Below are 21,153 nucleotides of genomic sequence, written 5' to 3' on the forward strand. Positions count from 1 at the left end.
GGTGACAATATACAGCCTTGACGAACTCCTTTTCCTATTTGGAACCAGTCTGTTGTTCCATGTCCACTTCTAACTGTTGCTTCCTGACCTGCATACAAATTTCTCAAGAGGCAGATCAAGTGGTCTGGTATTCCCATCTCTTTCAGAATTTTCCACAGTTTATTGTGATCCACATGCTCAAAGGCTTTGGCATAGTCAATAAAGCAGAAATAGATGGTTTTCTGGAACTCTCTTGCTTTTTCCATGATCCAGCGGATGTTGGCAATTTGATCTCTGGTTCCTCTGCCTTTTCTAAAACCAGCTTGAACATCAGGAAGTTCATGGTTCACATATTGCTGAAGCCTGGCTTGGAGAATTTTGAGCATTACTTTACTAGCGTGTGAGATGAGTGCAATTGTGCAGTAGTTTGAGCATTCTTTGGCATTGCCTTTCTTTGGGATTGGAATGAAAACTGACCTTTTCCAGTCCTGTGGCCACTGCTGAGTTTTCCAAATTTGCTGGCATATTGAGTGCAGCACTTTCACAGCATCATCTTTCAGGATTTGGAATAGCTCCACTGGAATTCCATCACCTCCACTAGCTTTGTTCATAGTGATGCTTTCTCAGGCCCACTTGACTTCACATTCCAGGATCTCTGGCTCTATGTGAGTAATCACACCATCGTGATTATCTGAGTCGTGAAGATGCTTTTTGTACAGTTCTTCTTGGATAGGTGAAAATGGAAATCAAGTTGGGAAAGTAGTGACATAGTGAAGTGAAAATGAAATTTTAGAATCTAAGAGGTTAGAATCTAATAATCTTAGTCCAGATCCTTGGTCTTTGGGAATATCCTAAGGCTATAAGACATAGGATTTTTTCTAAATGACACTTAGCTAGTTAGTTACAGGAGAAGGACTATAGTTAAGTCCTTTTTTTTCTTTTCAGTGTTTCATGTTGTGTTCATTTGGGCAAAGACAAATGAATGGTTAGAGGTGGTGGCAATTCTAAAAATCAATAATTTATTGGGACGATCACTGTCTCCAAGTGCAAGAAATCTCCCCTGGATGCTCCTTTCTAAGCTCACAAACAACGGGAGGTCTACACAGTAGTATTATGATTACAATACTCCAAACAGAACTTGGGAAGACATTAAGACCCATTTATCATACCATATTCTAAGCAACTTAGTATGGAGTAGTGAGGGAATAGTTTTGGGTTATTCACAACAGATGCTAAATAGCATCTGTAACTGATTTGTTTATCCAAATGGTCTTAAACAACATTACTGAATTTATAGACAAAGCATTTTTAAGTGATGGATTCTTTATCACCCAAAGTGAAAGTGAAAGTGTTAGTGCTCAATTGGTGTCTAACTCTGTGCAACCCCATGGACTATAGCCTGCCAGGCTCCTTTGTCCATGGCTTTCTCCAGGCAAGAATACTAGAGTGGATTGCCATGCTCTTCTCCAGGGGATCTTCCCCACCCAGAAATTGAACCTGGGTCTCCTGCATTGAGGGAAGATTCTTTACAATCTGAGCCACCAGGGAAGTCCATATCACCCAAAGGATAGTGTATTTTTACCACCCGGCTATCTTTGGTAAGCCTGTGAAGTCTAGTACTTCAAATTCGTCTTGCGGAGCTCAAAGTGCATATGCCACATATAAGTATTCTCATTCTCAAAACTTTCTCTGTTTTCTACTTATCACTCCGCTTTTGAGTTCATACAATCCAAATAATAAGGTAATGGAAAATAGATGTAAATGGCATCTTAGAGTTAACTTATTTCATTTCCTAAAATTTGGTAATGAATAAAAGTTATGGCAAAGGTCTTTGACTTGACTGATTGCTTATCAGAGATTTTAACTCCCTAAGATCTTCTCACAATGTACCTATATTATTTTCCATCTGTTGAGTATTGATTGATACAGCCATATCTATGAAATGCACTTGGCATCTTCTTTAATGGTTTACCTATCGAATTGGTGATATTACCTGTCCTATAAGATTTTATTCCTTTAGACAAAACTGTTTTCTTTGCAGCTTATGTTTTGCAGCTTAACATAAGGGGGACATGTAGGGGGCATATAAATAACATAGTTGGTCAATCAATCAAATGTCTATTCCATAAAGAAAATCCAAAGTTATTTTGGACCAATGTGTGCTTGTTTTGATCTCCAACACCTTCCCAACCCCCAATCATTCAGTGTCATGGTTGCTTTATAGCTAAGCAGAGAGCAGAGAATGAATCTCAGAAGTGAAATGTAAGGAAGGCAACATTTAGCCCAGGCGTTTTGAGAATTGAGAATTTGTTGGGTTACTAGGCAAGTGAGAATTTGGGTTTTAATAATGGCATTGCTAAACCATTAGCTGAACACACAGGAGGAAATCAAGAAGGAGGTGGAGAAAGAATAGCAATTCATGAACAGCAGCATAACAAGCAGCTAAATGGAACTTAGTTTCGTTCATCCAGAGGTAAGACACCCAGGAGAAGTAGCCTAAAATGTTGCTTTTTGTTGATTAGTACAAGATGGTTGCCTAGTGTCCTGAAGATCTTGTAAGGACCTTCCCTTTATTGAGACTGAACACTGAGAGCGCTGCATCCTTATTGTGCCCCTGTACTCTTCTTAATGGAAGACAATATGCCAGATTCTTGCTTATTTTTGCCAACAATCAGTTAAGATCAATAATCTTTAACATCTTTGGTGGAAATTTTTGCCAGAATAGAACTACAATTTCCTGTTTCCATACACAGTTAATGAAGTTTGCCTTTACTGAATAGGATTTGACCATTATATAAATTCAATTAGTACTTTAAATGTGGGCAGAGAAACCAATGAGTGACTTGCAAGATATTGATTATTGGAGTAGAATGCTATAAGAGAATTGAAAAAGCAAGACGTTTGAGGAAAGAAAGGGAGGAAGAAAAAAAATCTGTCATCATGTATTCATAACTTTGTGGTTGCTTATTGGAAGCATTTGGAATAGTTACAGGTGTGGATGGAAGTTTTGGATAAAATACTATACATTTGTAAGGAAAGGTTATGACCCCACCACCCCCTCCAATCCTGAAATGACTGAAAATGAGATAGTTGGATGGCATCACCAACTCGATGGACATGAGTTTGAGCAAACTCCGGGTATTGGTGATGGACAGGGAAGCCTGGCATGCTGCAGTCCATGGGGCTGCAAAGAGTCAGACATGACTGAGCGACTGAAATGAACTGAACTGAATACTGCCTTGCAAACCTCTCTCTTTAACTCTACAATGGATTTCTCAATTGTCCTTTCAGAGAATCAGACTTTCAATATGATAATTAGCTACTTTACTTAACTGAGAAGCAAATATATCTGTGATCACTCAGGTTGACAGAGAGAAAAAGAGCAGGAGAGCTAATCCATATTCTAATGACTGCAGATGGCAACACCATCACACATCTCATCTGGTCCTAAGTGGAAATTTTCTTATTAACATCCAAACTTATGTCCATTTCAGATTTTTTTGTGTGTTACCACTTATTCCCCACTGGGGTTGGTAATTAAAAACTCTCCAGAGTAGATCATAGTTAATCCAAGTTTGTTCTTCCCTCCAGAGCTTTATAATTATAAACTTATTACATTTATGACTATATGCACTGCCTCATGTTTTATCCATTTCCAAAAGAACATCTTTTTTTTTTTTTTTTTAAGGCCAGAGATATGGCACAATGCATGGAATGAAATTTAACCAGGTAAAAAGTTTATTAAAGTCAAAACAAGCAAACGATATTCAGAGACAGTGGTCATTTTGGCAAGCATTTGTAAGGTCAATTGCATGGCAATGATGACAGTATACTAGGTAGCTAAACTCTCCTTTTGGCTTGGGAGCAAATTGATTAGCCTGCCTGCTCCTAATAGCCACCTTTGTGCTAAGAAACCTATTGAAAACTTGGGCAGTTGAACTTAGCTCATTGCCTTATAGAAAAATCAACTTGCATGAACCACAGTACTGACACTTTTGTTGCCAGCTTTGATCTGAAATAATTATATACTTACTTGGACTTGACACATTAAATGTACGTGTTAAGTTCTGTGGTTCTGATTTTTAAGGTAGTTGTAATATAGTGGTAAAAGAATATTAAGGAAATGAATATACTTTTTTAAAAAAAGCTGTAAAAAGAAGAACAACATTTACTCTAGAGATCCTATTGTACTTTTCTAAATCTAAATTTCCTTTAATAGGTGTATTATTTTGATTTAGATGTTTTTGTTATTTAATTAATTCCAAAAATGTAATATAAACTTGAAGCATAAAAGTGAGTTCAACTATGATGGATTTTACACAACAGTAAATATACCTTTTTTTAGGGGAAGCACACTGACTGAAACTACCCACCCTGGCCAGACACCACAGTTACTATTTGCATGAGTTGTTTTATGACAGGAGGTAAGGAACATGGAACTAGTAAACCACCACCAACTGGATGAGTTCAGGAAGGATCAAAATTGTGTCTGACCACCTGCAAGAATCCTTCTTGCTGACATCCATCTTGGATGAGCAGTGCATCAGGACTCTGAGTCAGAATGATTGGTGGGAGACAACGGGAAACTAATCCCCTTACCATAAATCCTGAGACTGCCAGCCATGGGGCAGAGCAGTTCTCCTGGGTTCCCTTACCCTCTGCTCTCTGCCTTGGCTCCCCTTCCCAATAAAATCTCTTCATTTGTCAGCACATGTGTCTCCTTGGACAATTCACTTCCAAACGTTAGGCAAGAGCCCACTTTCAGCCCCCAGAAGGGGCTCCCCTTCCTACAACACTTTCAGTCAATATCATTTTGAGTAGTTGTGTGGGTCACTAATTAAAAGGCTGATAGTGAGTGTTTAGTAATACTAGTAAACTCTTCATTTTCATTAGCATTTATTTATTTATTTATTCATTTTCATTAGACTTTAAAAAAGAAAGTCTCCTTTATCCTTTTTAAGAAGAAAGAAGTTCCTCTGATTTTCTTCCGTGAACCCAAGGCCAAACACCCTTGAAAAATATAAACAGCACTGTGTTTTCAGATTTGAATGAAAAGCACTAAATTCATTTTCATTAATTAAATTATAAGGTGTTATCTACATGTTGAAGAGGAAATCCAAAGCCTATAGCTGAACTGTTTATTTTCCATTTTCAGAGATAAATTTAAGGATCATGAATTGCACTCCAAACAGCATCCAAAAGTGGATGGGTAGATCTGTCATAAAGCATCTCACGGAATCAATTGAACATGTTGGTGTACTTAAAGGATCTTCCAATTTGGCTTAAGCAGGGACTCACTTTCTTGAGGCATATTAGTAATTTAGCATGGCTGAATGACTGTAATTTTATTATTTTTTCTTCTTTTGGATTTAAAGTAAAATAGGCAAAATAAATATTGTAAAAGTTAAGCTGTTTTTTTCTTCTTTCTTGTCAACATCATATATCTGGGTAGTTTCTTTAAAAAAAGAGACAAACAAACAAAAGTAATTAAATTCAAGTGAGATAATTAGTTTCAGCATAAGTTTACAGCCAATGTCAAAGGCACTCATTGAACAAGCTATTGTGTTACAAAGCAGTCCATAGAATACAAAATATATTGATTGTCCTGGGAGACTTTACATTTTAAATGCCATCATAAATTTAATCCAATTATATAATCATTTGAGATGCAGGAAGAGAATTTGTTTTCTACTAACTAAATACCTTAGCCTACCATCACTTTTCTCCTTACCAAATTTTTCTGTACTATAATATTTGTATATTGTGACTATTTTTGCACCTTTAACACTTTTTATTTAAATAGCAACTTTTTAAGGCAAAGAATATCTTTGTATCTGTTTTCCCAGAGAAATGTTATGGCACTATTTTGAAAATAAACATGATTGTATTCTGGTAGTTCAACTTTTCTCTCCTCAACACTCAGTAACGTGAACCTATTTTGTCAAGCTATGGGGCTAGCGATACTATGAATTAGCAGCCCCTCTGCTTCTAAGGCATAAAAGACTTTAAAATGACAATTAAGAAACACCAATGAGAAAAAGAATTGAGGTTTCCTTTAAAACTGACAGAACTAAGTTTATCAATGATAGAGCAGAGAAGAGGAAAATAATAATTCTATCTGATTTTTGTAAAGACTGTTACAAAATTATTTTGTAGCAGTCTCACATTAAATTTTTGGAACTTTTAACATAATTAAATAACATAAAATAGACTAAAATATATTAAGCAATCCAGTTTACTAGATATGTAACACAAGTTAGGTAAGTGTTTTATCAAAGTTTAAATTTACACATGAGGAAGCTGAAGCACATAGTAAATTTCTTGCCAAAGGCCACAGAAACTGTACAGTAAGCCCATGACTAGAAGTCATGTCTTTTGCATCCTAAAGATTTTTTTCAAGAAAAATCCTCCTCAAATTAATAAACTGTTAATGATCTATTAACAAAAATTAACAAAATGAAAGCAATCATAGGATTTCCTTTAAGAATCTCTGTGATGAACAGAGGCTGAAATCAAATGGATTGACCAGTAGGATATTCCTGGGACAGTTCCTTGTGAAATGGTTTTCAACCCTCAATCTTTTTCTCAGGGACACTTGATTATAAGATTTAGGTGCTTAAAGTGCACAAGATGGAGCTACTTTCTAAGAAGAACTGCTTTTGAAGACCTTGTGCAGCTTAAATCTCATTATCAAAGCAGTCTGCTTAAGAAAGCAGAATCTGATTCCTGGACAGAACCCATAAATCTGCATGTTAAACAGACACTTAAAACTGATCCAGGTAATCCAGGGACCTCTAAATGGAGGTCTGTTTAGACTTTTGATTAGTTTAGGCAATTATTAAATGAAAGAATATAACAAATGAGATAGGTATGTTATTAGATATCATGTAAGATAAATAAAGCCTTCCCTGGTGGCTTAGTCAGAAACAGTCTGCCTGCAATGTGGGATATCCAGGTTCAAATCCCTGGATCAGGAATATCCCCTGGAGAAGGAAATGGCAACCCACTCCAGTATTCTTGCCTGGAGAATCCCATGGGCAAAGGAGCCTGGTGGACTACAGACCATGAGGGTCACAAAGAGTCGGACACAACTGAGTAACTAACACACACACACACACACACATGATATATAAAATTTCATTTATCCACAGAATAGACTATTACAGCAGAGTCCCCTGCACCCACACGGCCAGACCAGCTAGTCTCAATGCTGTCCTACAAGGCACAATTTTTAGATGAAGGTTGCAGATTAATTTTCATGGCCCATTTAGTCTTTGGCCTCTCTGCTTTGCCTGCCAACAAAGGGGCCAATTAGTGAAGATGGTTTCAGTACTTTTTTCAGAGACAAATCCCTTCCCAGGAGGGAATTACATAAGCCCACCAACATATTTTGAATAACATGAGAAATTAATTCTAGGAGGGGCCAAATATTCTCATCCTGGGTTGAAGGAAAACAAAGTCATTAATCTTTTATGGATAAGTGAAAGGTTGGCCCATGTGGGTAGGGTCTTGGGCAAGATAGAATCAAACTTTTGCAAGGTGATCTCACAAAGAAGGCAACACTTTCTGTGTGTTTTAACTGTAATTAATGATAACACTGAATTTTTTGTATAATGTAACAATGTACCTAAATAATGTAGTATATATTTATTCAAGGCTGTTATGAAAACAACACAAAATGAAGAAATCTGGCTACATAAAAGAGGAAACAAAATGTAATCTTTTACTCTACATTTTCATAGCAGTATCTTATAAAATCTTCACGTTATGCGAAGCTTTTAATCTATAACCCAACTTCTAAGTTTCCCATTGAAAGTGCATTTTTATTGAATTGCATTTAAATTATTTAGCTGTTTTTATGGGTATAAAGTAATCAGAAACATAATGTATCACACAGCTCCCCAAATGTTCCCGATGGATGTCTTTCTGCTAATTAAATGTACACCACTGTTAGGAGGGGAGAAAAAGGTTTGAGATTTATTTATTTTTTTCCTATCTCTCTTGTATTTTTTTTTAAATTCTCAGTTACTTTCTTTAAAGAGAAAATTAAAGGTCAGTTGTTAATTAGCTACTTTTGAAAAGTATCCATTAATATTATATAAATTGCTGCATACAAATCCAATTAAATTCTTAGGTCATATTGGAACTAAATATATTATTTAATTTTCAGGGCACATTATGAAGTGAGGTCTATAGGAGAAATTGATACCGGCACAGAGAAAGACTAAGCTACAAGAGGGTATGTGTGTAGAAAATCTGGGCTTCTCAGGTGGTACTAGTGGTAAAGGATCTGCTTGCCAGTGCAGAAGATTTAAGAGACCTGGGTTCAATCCCTGGGTGGAGAAGATTCCCTGGAGAAGGGCATGGCAACCCACTCCATTATTCTTTCCTGGAGAATCCCATGGACAGAGGAGCCTGGCAGGATAAAGACCATGGGATCATAAAGAGACACAACTCAAGCAACTTAGGACTCATGCATGTTAAGAAAATCTATAGATTTTCTGTATATTTGTTCAAGTGCTAAGTTCTCCTGTGACTAAATAAAGGTGCACTGAATGCTTAGGTAATCCTCTGGGTTCCTGCTGAGACCAATAACCATAATTTGCCTTAGAGTTACCTCAGGGGTTTAAAAAATGAATAAATAAAGGATATGAGGGAAACAAACACATAGAAATTTAGAAAAACTTATCTGAGTGCAAGAAATGAAGTGATCTTTCATATGTGTACCAATTCATTAAATTAGGCCAAAATAAAATACTCAATTGCCCAAAATTTAGTATGCATTAATAGTGTAAATTATAATCAGATTAGGGGTTTCTCTCATAGCTCAGCCAAGAATCTGCCTGCAGGAGACCCAGGTTCAATTCCTGTGTCAGGAAGATATTCTGTAGAAGGAAGTGGCAACCCATTCCAGTATTCTTGCCTGGAGAATCCCATGGACAGAGGACCCTGGTAAGCTACAGTCCATGGGATCACAAGAGTCAGACACAACTTAGCAACTAAACCACATAATCAAATTATATCAATGTAGTAGAAAAATTGAATATTTAAAAGAAATACAGGATAAAGAAATTATTATTCCCTAAATTATTTTTGCTAAATAATTTTCAGTGTTGCCTATGGCCTTCATGTCCTCTGAGTCCTCTCTCCTTGCCTTACAGATGACAACCTTCTTGCTAGATTTCCTCACAGTCTTTTCTTGATTTTCCTATGTCCCTGGTATCCCCCTGTGTGTCTTAATCTCTTCTTTTAATAAGGATTGGATTAAGGTCCGCTTTAAAGACATTTTAGTTTAATCACTTCTTTAAACATCCTATTTCCAAATAAGGTCATAGTCTGATATACTGAGGTTAAGGTTTCAAAATATGAATTTGGGGGAATCACAAATCAGCCCATAACAGAAGAATACCATGGTATATTACAAACAGCATTGAGTGACTCTTAGCCCTAGTACGCGGCATGACTAAGGAATTATTATGTGACTCTAGGCAGTATAACGATGATTTAAGTCATAAAGTTTTAATTCACGAGTAGATTCCAGTTCTAACTCCATATTTACAAGTTGAAAAAACTACAGTACAATGTGTAACTTTGCTGAGTTTCAGTTTCATTATTTAAATAATAAATATTTCTGAAGATTTAATGATTAAATAAAATATGTTTAAAGCATTTAGATTGTTGCACAGAACAAAGTGGCTAATAAATTGTAGCTATGGGTTTCCCTAGTGGCTCAGCCGTAAAGAATATGCCAACAGTGCAGGAATGACAGAAGTGGTTCCATGCCTGGGTTGAGAGGATGTTCTGGAGTAGGTCATGACAATCCACTCCAGCATACTTGCCTGGAGAATCCCATGGACAGAGGAGTCTGGTGGTTACAGTCATAGGGTTACAAGTATTCAGACATAACTGAAGTTACTTAACACTCATGCATCATACATTTTTAAAAAAGAAGGCTTTGTTGAGGTCTAGTTTACATATCATAAAATTCACTTTAAGTATTTATCAATTCAGTGATTTCTTAAAAATACATTTACAATGTTATGCAACCATTACCACAATGCAGTTTTACAAAATTATTATCAGATTAACTACATTTTTTATGCTTTTTTGAAGTCATCTCATGTTCCAATTCTCAATTCTCTACAGATTTAACTATTCTGGAGCACTACATATAAAAGGTTAATGCCATATTTGCTTTTTTGCATACAACTTTTACACAGCATAACATATTTGATTCATCCATTTTGTAATGTATATTAGGAGTTTGTTCCTTTTTATTTCCAAATAAAATCCCACTGTGTGAATATATAATATTTTGCTTAATCATTTAGATATTTGAGTTGTTTCTACTTTTGACTATTGTGAAGTTTATATACGAACTTTTCTGTCGACATATGTTTTCATTTTTCATGGCAGATTTCTTGAATAAAAATGGCAAAGCTGTATTGAAATGGCATAGGAGTCCATGGTCCCTCCCCACCCCATAAACCTGTCCTCAGTCTACCTTTTGTCTGTGGAATAGCTTTAACCAAACAATGTGTTTAATCAGAGAAGTGAAAACAATGTAAAAATAAAGAGAAACAGTCAAAGGAGACCAAATAATAATAGCTTAGTCATTAAGCAAAGTCAAGGGCCTTCAGTTTCTCAGGCTATAAATAATGTTCTGAACCTTATCCTGGGAGCTGTCTTATAGATACTAAAATCTCTACCTTGTGGAGTAAGTTAACTACTTAATGACCAACAGTAGCCATTGACATAAGCTGCCACAATTTCTCATATTGGCCTAGAATAACTTGAATAACCTGACTATGAAGCTGAAGGTTAACTGTACTTAAAATAATCAAGATGATGCCTATCAGACAACCAGTGATGAATTTCAAGATGACTGTCAGAGCTGATTGTGTTATTTCTGCCTGTAGCCCCCTCTGTCTATAAAAGCCCTTGCCCACCCATTGTAACTGGGGGGTACTCAGCATTTGGATAGGAATCTACCCTCCTCCACCTCCCAGCCCCACTACAAAATTTCCTTTCCTCTTTATCAGCTTTTGAGCAGCAAATAGCTGGCCCCCATGTTTGGATACAATATGATAAAATGTTGCTTAATATTTAAAAATGTTTTTCATAATTTTTCCAGTGTGACTGTTCAGTTCAGTCACTCAGTCATGTCCAACTCTTTGCGACCCTATGGACTGCAGCACAAAGGGGTACCCTGTCCATCACCAACTCCCAGAGCTTAAAGAACCTCATGTCCATTGAGTACGGGATGCCATCCAACCAACTCATCCTCAGTCAATCCCCTTCTCCTCCTGCATTCAATCTTTCTCAGCATCAGGGTCTTTTTTAAGGAGTCAGTTCTTCCCATCAGGTGGCCAAAGTACTGGAGTTTCAGCTTCAGCATCAATCTTTCCAATGAATATTCAGGACTGATTTCCTTGAGGATTGACTGGTTGGATCTCCTTGGAGTCCAAAGAGCTCTCAAGAGCCACTCTGAACACCACACTTCAAAAACATCAATTCTTTGGTGCTCAGCTTTCTTTATGCTCAAAATCTCACATCCATACATGACTACTGGGAAAACCATAGCTTTGACTAGATGGATCTTTGTTGGCCAAGTAATGTTTCTGCTTTTTAATATGTTGTCTAGGTTGGCAATAGCTTTTCTTTCAAGGAGTAAGAGTCTTTTAATTTCATGGCAGTCACCATCTGCAGTGATTTTGGTCCCCAAGAAATAAAGTCAGCCACTGTTTCCGCTGTTTCTCCATCTATTTGCTATGAAGTGATGGGACCAAATGCCATGATCTTTGTTTTCTGAATGTTGAGCTTTAAGCCAGCTCTTTCATTCTCCTCTTTCACTTTCATCAAGAGGCTGTTTAGGCTCTCTTCACTTTCTGCCATAAGGGTAGTGTCATCTGGATATCTCAGGTTATTGATAATTCTCCTGGCGATCTTGATTCCAGCTTGTGTTTCATCCAGCCTGGAATTTCACATGATGTACTCCACATATAAGTTAAATAAGCAGAGTGATAATATACAGCCTTGACATACCAGTCTGTTGTTCCATGTTCAGTTCTAACTGTTGCTTCTTGACCTGCATACAGATTTCTCAGGAGGGAGGTCAGGTGATGTGGTATTCCCATCTCTTTCAGAATTTTCCACAGTTTGTTGTGATCTACACAGTCAAAGGCTTTGACATAATCAATAAAGCAGAAATAGATTTTTTTTCCTGTTGTTATTGTTGTCATTCCCTTGCTTTTCCAATGATCCAACAGATGTTGGCATATTGATCTCTGGTTCCTCTGCCTTTCTATATCCAACTTGAACATCTGGAAGTTCACAGTTTATGTACTGTTGAAACCTGGCTTGGGGAATTTTGAGCATTACTTTGCTAGCATGTGAGACGAGTGCAGTTGTGTGGTAGTTCGAGCACTCTTTGGTGTTGCCTTTCTTTGGGATTGGAATGAAAGCTGCCCTTTTGCAGTCCTGTGGCCACTGCTGAGTTTTCCAAATTTGCTGGCATATTGAGTGAAACACTTTCAGAGCATCATCTTTTAGAATTTGAAATAGTTTAACTGGAATTCCATCACCTCTACTAGCCTTGCTCATAGTGATGCTTCCTAATGCCCACTTGACTTCACATTCAAGGATGCATGGCTTTAGGTGAGTGATCACACCATCATGGTTACCTGGGTCATGAAGATCTTTTGGTATAGTTCTTCTGTGTATTCTTGCCACCTCTTCTTAATATCTTCTGCGTCTGTTAGGTCCATACCATTTCTGCCCTTTATTGAGCCCATCTTTGCATGAAATGTTCCCTTAGTGTCGTTGGTTTTTCTATTCTTTCCGAGTCTATTGTTTTCCTCTATTTCTTTGCATTGGTCACTGAGGAAAGCTTTCTTATCTCTCCTTGCTATTCTTTGAAACTCTGCACTCAAATGGGTATATATTTCTTTTTCTACTTTGCCTTTAGCTTCCCACCAACATTATATGGGCATCCCAGAAATGCAGTGTGAAAGAATCCACTTGCCAATGCAGAAGACTCAGGAGACACAAGTTCAATCTCTGGGTAGGGAAGATCTTCAGGAGAGGAAATGACAACCTACTCCAGTATTCTTGTGTGGGAAATCCCATGGACAATAGAGCCTGACAGGCTATAGTCCATGGTGTCACAAAAAGAGTTAGACAGGACATAGGCACTAAACAACAGTGACCCATTCCATTCTACTGGATGTAAAGTGGTACTTCGTGGTTTTAATTTTATTTACACTAATGGGCAATGATGTTGAATATCATTTAAAATTTTTCTTAGTTATTCACTTTGGCCTTTAGGAGAATTTCTATTCAAATTTTTTGCCTTTTGAAAAATTAGATATATTTTTAATACTGAATTACAAGTGTTGCTTACCTTTCAAATTTTGGGTACAAATTATTTGTCAGATATGTGATTTGAAAAAAAAAATGTTCTCTCTGTGTGTGTTGTGGTTTGTTATTCATTTTCTTTACAATGACTTTTGAAGTGTGAACTATTTAATTTTGTGATTGTCCAATTTGCCATTGTTTTCCTGTATGAATCCTGCTTTTGTTGCCATACCTAAGAAATCTTTACCTACATGAGGAATAAAAGCTTTTTCTTATGACTTCTGAAAGTTTTATAGCTTAGTTAAGACTTTACCTATGTCTGTAATCTATTTTGAAGTAATATTTGTGTATGATGTGGAAGGATCTAAGTTTATCTTTTTATGTGTGGATATCTAATTCTGTCTAGACAATAAGTTGGAAAGTTTATACTTTCCTCATGGAATTACTTTAACATATTCATGCAAATCAATTGACTATGAGTTATTTTTAGAACTTCAGTTCTGTTTCACTAATCTTTCCTATGCTAATAACACATTGCCTTGGTTACTGTAGCTTTATAAGATGTTTTAAAGTTGGAAAAATGAGTCCTCCAAAGTTCTTTAAACTTGCTTTGGCATTTCCATATAAATTGAGATCTTTGCCTTTAGGTTCTTTGTATTTCCATACAAATTTAGATCAGGTGACTAATTTCTACACACACACACAAAAGCTAAGATTTTTATAGGATTGCACTGAAACTATTCACCACTTTGGCAAGAATTGGAATCTTCAAGCTATTGAGTCTTCCAATTCATGAACATAGAATGTCATTCCATTCATATAGATCCTCTTTAATTTCATTTAACAATGTTCTTTAGTTTTAAATGTATAAGTCTTAGACTTTTAACTATTAGATATAATCCTAAACCTTTACTTTTTGGTGGTAATTTGAATAAATTTATTTCCTTAATTCATTTTTAAAATTTTCATTGGCATTATATGTAAATGCAGCTGATTTTTTTTAATATTAATCTGTATTCCTCATTCTTACTAAACTCCTTTATTCTTTCTTTTATGGGGTGGGAAGTGTTATTTAGAATTTTCTCAGTACGAGTTTATATTATCTGAGGAGAAGGTTTTACTTGTTTTCTGATCACATTGTAGTTTGTTGCTTGATTTTACTTGCTAGAATGTCTAATACAGTACTAAATAGAAGCAGTGAGAACGGAAATCCTTTCCATGTTACTGATTTCAGGGTAAAATATTCAATCTGTAATCACTAAATATAATTTTAGCTTTACAGTTTTTGACTGTGTCTTTTATCAGATTGAACAGTTTCTTTCTACTCCTAGTTTGGTTAAAATTTCTGTTTATTAGTGGGTGGTGAATTTTGTCAAATATTTTTTTCTCACCAATTAAGGTGATCGTATGACTTATTCATGGATCACAACCTTGTCATGACAAAGGGGTTTGAAGAACTCAATGAAGCTATGAGCCAGGCCGTGCAGGGCCAGCCAAGATGGACAGGTCATAATGAAGAGTTCTGACAAAACATGGTCTACTGGAGGAGGAAATGGTAAATCACTCTAGTATTCTTGCTAGAATATTGGAATTGGACATGTTAGAATTCAAGAATTGGACATGCGTTCAAAATTTGGAAAGGAATACTGTATATTGACACCCTGCTTATTTACCTTCTATGCAGAGTGCATCATGCAAAATTCCAGGAATGAACTCAGAAGCTGGAATCAAGATTTCTGGCAGAAATATCAACAACCTCAGACATGCAGACAATACCACTCTAAAGGCAGAAAGTGAAGAGAAACTAAAAAAGCCTCTTGATGACGGTTAAAGAGGAGAGTGAAAAAGCTGGCTTAAAACTCAGCATTCAGAAAAACTAAGATCATGGCATCCAGTCCCATCAGTTCATGGCAAAAAATGGGGTAAAAGTGGAAACAGTGACGGAGTTTATTTTCTTGGGCTGCAGAATCACTACAGACGGTGACTGTGGCCACAAAATTAATAGACACTTGCTCCTTGGAAAAAAAAAAACTATGGCAAACCTAGACAGCATACTAAAAAGCAGACATCACTTTGTCTACAAAGGTCCATATAGACAAAGTTATGGTTTTTCCAATAGTCATGTCAGATGTGAGAGTTGGACCATAAAGAAAGGTGAGCACTGAAGAATGAACACTTTCAAATTGTGGTCCTGGAAGAGGCCCTTGATAGTCTCTTAGACAGAAAGGAGATCAAACTAGTCAATTCTAAAGGAAATAGTTCCTGAATAGGCATTAGAAAGATTGATGCTGAAGCTAAAGTTCAAATACTTTGGCCACATGATGTGAAGAGCTGACTCTTTGAAAAGATCCAGAGTTGGATATGACATAGAGATTGAACAACAAGAACTACAAACAAAGCTAGTGGAGATGATGGGATTCCAACTAAGTTATTGAAAAATCCTAAAGGATGATGCTGTTAAAGTATTGCACTCAATATGTCAGCAAATTTGGAAAACTCAGCAGTGACCACAGGACTGGAAAAGCTCAGTTTTCATTCCAATCCCAAAGAAGGACAATGCCAAATAACGTTCAGGCTACCATACAATTGCACTCAATTCACATACTAATAAGCTGATGCTCAAAATCCTTCAAGCTAGGCTTCAGCAGTACATGAACCAAGACCTTACAGACCTATAAGCTAGGTTTAGAAAAGGCAGGGGAACCACAGATCGAATTGTCAAGAGTTGTTGGATCACAGAGAAAGCAAAAGAATTCTAAATAAATAAAATAAATCTACTTCTGTTTAATTGACTATGCAAAAGACTTTGTGTGGATCACATCAAATTGTGGAAAACTCTTCAAGGATGGGAACACCAGACCACCTTACCTGTCTCCTAAGAAACCTGCATGCAGACCAAAAACAGCAGCTAGAACCAGACATGGAACAATGGACTGGTTCAAAATTGGGAAAGGAATAAGACTAGACTGTATATTGTCTCCTTGCTTATTTAACTTCTATGCAGAGTACATCATGTGAAATGCCATGCTGGGTAAATCATAAGTTTGAATCAAGTTTGCCAGTATAAATATCAGCAACCTCAGCTATGCAGATGATATCATGCTAATGGAATAAAGTGAAGAACTAAAGAGCCTCTTGATGAGAATGAAAGAGGAGGGTGAACAAGCTGGATTAAAACTGAACATCCAAAATATAAAATCATGGCATCTGGTCCTATCACTTCATGGCAAATAGAAGGGGAAAAATTGGAAGCAGTGACATATTTTATTTTCTTGGGCTCCAAAATCATTGCAAGTGGTGACTTTGTGCATGCTCAGTCACTTCAGTCATGTCTGACTAATTGCAACCCTGTGGACTGTAGCCCTCCAGGCTCTTCAGTCCATGGGATTCTCCATACAAGAATACTGGAGTGGGTGGCCATGCCCTTCTCCAGGGTATCTTCCTAACCCATGGATTGAACCTGGGTCTCCTGTATTACAGGCAGGTTGACTGAGCCACCAGAGAAGACCATAAACAAGGCTGAAGTGAAAGTCGCTCAGTTGTGTTCGACTCTTTGTGACCTCATGGACTATACAGCCCATGGCATTCTCCAGGCCAGAATACTGGAGTGGGTAGCTGTTCCTTTCTTCAGGGGATCTTCCCAACCCAGGAATCCAACCTAAGTCTCCTTCATTGCAGGAGATTATTTACCAACTGAGGCACCAGGGATGCCCAAAGAAGACTGAGCACTGAAGAACTGATTCCTTTGAATTGCTGTGCTTAAGACTCTTGATAGTCCCTTGGACAGCAGGGAAATGAAACCAGTCAATCCTAAATGAAATCAACCCTGGATTTTCTTTGAAAGGACTGATGCTTAAGCTGAAGTTCCAAAACTTTGGTCCCCTGATGCAAAGAGCCAACTCATTGAAAAAGACTGATGCAAGGAAAGACTGAAGGCAAAAGAAGAGGATGGCAGAGGGAATATGGTTAAATAGCATCAGTAATTCAATGTACATAAGTTTGAGCAAACTCCAGTGATAGTGAAGGACAGGAAAGCCTGGCATGCTGCAGTCAATGAAGTTGCAAAGAATTAGACATGACTTAGTGACTGAACAGCAGTGATGACTTTTAGCCATTATTTTCTTTCAATGACATTAACCTGGAATGGGTATGGGATCATTTCCAGGCTAAAACAACAGATCATTCCTCTTTTCACTAAGGTGCCGGGGTCCAGCCCCGGCTAATCCAGGGAGTTCGAAGTGGGGACGGCGTCGGCGTGGATCAGGATACAATAGCTTCAATTAGATATTAATTAGAGATATAAAGAGTAATAGAATAAGGATAGCTCAGCAGGAAAATTCAGTGGAGAAAAGAGGCTAAGTAGCTTGGTTTACGCGGGAGACCAATGAAACTTCAAGACAAGAAGTTTGCACCACTTACGTAGGCTGCAGGCATCCTTCCGTTCTCCCGAAGGAGAGGAGACACTGAGGCCTCCCCGGTAGGATCTTAGAAGCCCAGGCAAAATTAGTAAGCTTGGTGGGTTCCATGCTCCAGATGGAGACTCAGCCAGAGTTTGAAAGAGAGAGAGACATGGGGAGACCAGTCTATCGAGGAACTGATCCCAATTCTTTATTTTCCATGGTCTACCTTATACACTGAGATGTTATGCAAAAGTCACGTGGGGTCAGAAGTCCTGACTTTTATCAAAGTCAGGTGCTTCATACAAATGTATACAGAGGTCTTAGGGGTGTTACATCATCTTCTGGCCAGGGGGCCTGCTGACAATTTATGACCCTCTCCTTGTGACAGCGGTCAGTCAACCAGGACATTTATTTCTCCAGGGGTGATTATTCTTAAAACAGATGCCACCCAAATAAAGTTACATTCCTAAGGGTGAGGGTGTAGTGGGTTTTAGTTAAGGAAAGAATTTACTTAGCCTAAGGTCTAACATGATTAATATCAAAGGTTAATATTTATTTCTTCTATATATTCATTAATGTGTATAAGGGCAGGGGATGTGGAGACTTAGCAGTAAACATTGGCTCAACAAATGAAAAACCCTTCACCAATACAATTTCTAATCAGCCCACTATAGACTTATACTAATAATTTTCTAACTTCTCTAAAGAACCTGTTTTTAGAAGATTTAAAGCATCTCATGCCTCTCACAGTTGGGAGGCTGTGAGCAATCACATGTGGCTGGACAAGCCTGTCAGGCAGACTAGAGAACCTTCAGAGGAGTTTGTAGGTTGAAACATTCCTGTCACGCCCAGGAATTATTATTAATTGGAGCTCTAAGTTAACTCCTTCTCCAAAAGAGGTGGTGGGGGACAGGCCCCTGTAAAGTCAGAGGTGTAGGTGAGAGCACAAAGTAGTAAAGTAGGCAGGCTCTGGTTATGGGGGTAGATGCTCGAGAATTTCGAGGGGCACTCCTGAGGCTCGATCCCGCCTTTGCGTATGTCGAGCCTCCTCCCTCATGACCTTTGCCACGGGCAGAGTGCCTCCTGCCGGCTTCCTGCACTAAGGTTCAAAAGTTTTTTGAATAAAATCTGCTCAGGTTACTATTTGCCCTTTGTCAGAGTCCAGAGTACAGAAGTTGCTGTTTTGACAACTTTTTTTCTAGTTTTATTAGTGCTTTTTAGAGAGAATATTTACTGTGTTTATTGTTTAGCTATTTCAGGAGTCACTCCATATCACTACGTAGCTATTATTCTTGATCAAATTTAATTTCAGACTTAAATTTTCCTTTTCTGTAAACAGGATTACTAACCCTCCATTGGGTTGTTGGGAATGTTAAATATGTAATATATTGGAAAGTGATAGTGTACTGAACTACCTTGTACATAGCATATTCAGTAAATACTTATTGCATTTGAATTTGCATTATTCAATTGCATTGAATATTGCATTCATTGCATTAATAAAACAGGGTCATTAAGAAGTGACTGAACAGTGTTTGTGGGATTTCACTATAACTTGGGGAGCTCTTTTGATTCTCCACTTAAACTAGTAAAGACTGATGCATCATTCTTCCTTGTTCTATTGGATAGACACTTTTATACCCTTTTACAGTCTACTTGATTTTTTTTTTTTTTTTTTGGTGAGAAGCTCTTTTTTTTAAATTTTATTTTATTTTTTAAACTTACAATATTGTATCGGTTTTGCCATATATCAAAATGAATCCACCACTGGTATACATGTGTTCCCCATCCTGAACCCTCCTCCCTCCTCCCTCCCCATACCATCCCTCTGGGTCATCCCAGTGCACCAGCCCCAAGCATCCAGTATCGTGCATTGAACCTGGACTGGCGACTCTTTTCATATATGATATTATACATGTTTCAATGCCATTCTCCCAAATCATCCCACCCTCTCCCTCTATCTCAGAGTCCAAAAGACTGTTCTATACATCAATGTCTCTATTGCTGTCTCGTTTATAGGGTTATTGTTACCATCTTTCTAAATTCCATATATATGCATTAGTATACTGTATTGGTGTTTTTCTTTCTGGCTTACTTAACTTTGTATAATAGGCTCCAGTTTCATCCACCTCATTAGAACTGATTCAGCTCAATTCCAGAAAAATAAATGACCCAATCAAAAAATGGGCCAAAGAACGAAATAGACATTTCTCCAAAGAAGACATACAGATGGCTAACAAACACATGAAAAGATGCTCAACATCACTCATTATCAGAGAAATGCAAATCAAAACCACTATGAGGTACCATTTCATACCAGTCAGAATGGCTGCAATCCAAAAGTCTACAAGCAATAAATGCTGGAGAGGGTGTGGAGAAAAGGGGATCCTCTTACACTGTTGGTGGGAATGCAAACTAATACAGCCACTATGGAGAACAGTGTGGAGATTCCTTAAAAAACTGGAAATAGAACTGCCTTATGATCCAGCAATCCCACTGCTGGGCATACACACTGAGGAAACCAGAAGGGAAAGAGACACGTGTACCCCAATGTTCATCGCAGCACTGTTTATAATAGCCAGGACATGGAAGCAACCTAGATGTCCATCGGCAGATGAATGGATAAGAAAGCAGTGGTACATATACACAATGGAGTATTACTCAGCCATTAAAAATAATGCATTTGAATCAGTTCTACTTGCTTTTTAAATAAGAGCTACCTTGTGACAATCTGCCTTTCTTCTTGAGACTCGGAACATTTTACTTCCAGCTGCCCTTTAGTTAATAAAAGTAGAACAAATCTTGATGTACAGGTGACTCTCAAAAAACAGGGTTTTGAACTGGCTCCACTTTTATGCTGATTTTTTTTTCAACTGTAAATACTATGGTGCTATATGATCTGTGGTTGATTTGAATCTATGAGTTCAGAATCGAGGATAAGGAGTAACTGTCATTGGAGGATGGACTGTAAGTTATATGTAGATTTTCAAATTTGTGGAGTATTAGCTAGCCTGCCACCTGCATTGTTCAAGGGTCAGCTGTAAATCTTATTTATCGGGGTCCTTTGAAAAGGCTAGTAGCAATACCCTATGTATCAACTTACCATAATAACGAAGATCCATTAAAAAATGTTATTGTTTTGTATATCCATTAAAAAATGTTATTGTTTTGTATATCACAAATATTTAACATCAATAAGCAGGCAAAAAAGACCCTGTTAAGTCCAGAGAAAATAAAATTTGCTGTCTTCCAGCTTGTTTTTGTGTCCTTTCCCTTAAGGTTTTGGTTTTCTGCTGTGGAATATGTTTTGTTATGATATGTGTATTGGAATAGTGGCAGACTTGTAGAGAAATAAATGGCAAGGAAGAAACAATACCTTTATATGAAACTTTGATATGAACTAGGATTCAGCCCTATC

The sequence above is a fragment of the Bison bison genome, unplaced genomic scaffold, assembly GCF_000754665.1.
Source record: "Bison bison bison isolate TAMUID 2011002044 unplaced genomic scaffold, Bison_UMD1.0 scf7180017864237, whole genome shotgun sequence".
NCBI lineage: Eukaryota > Metazoa > Chordata > Mammalia > Artiodactyla > Bovidae > Bison > Bison bison.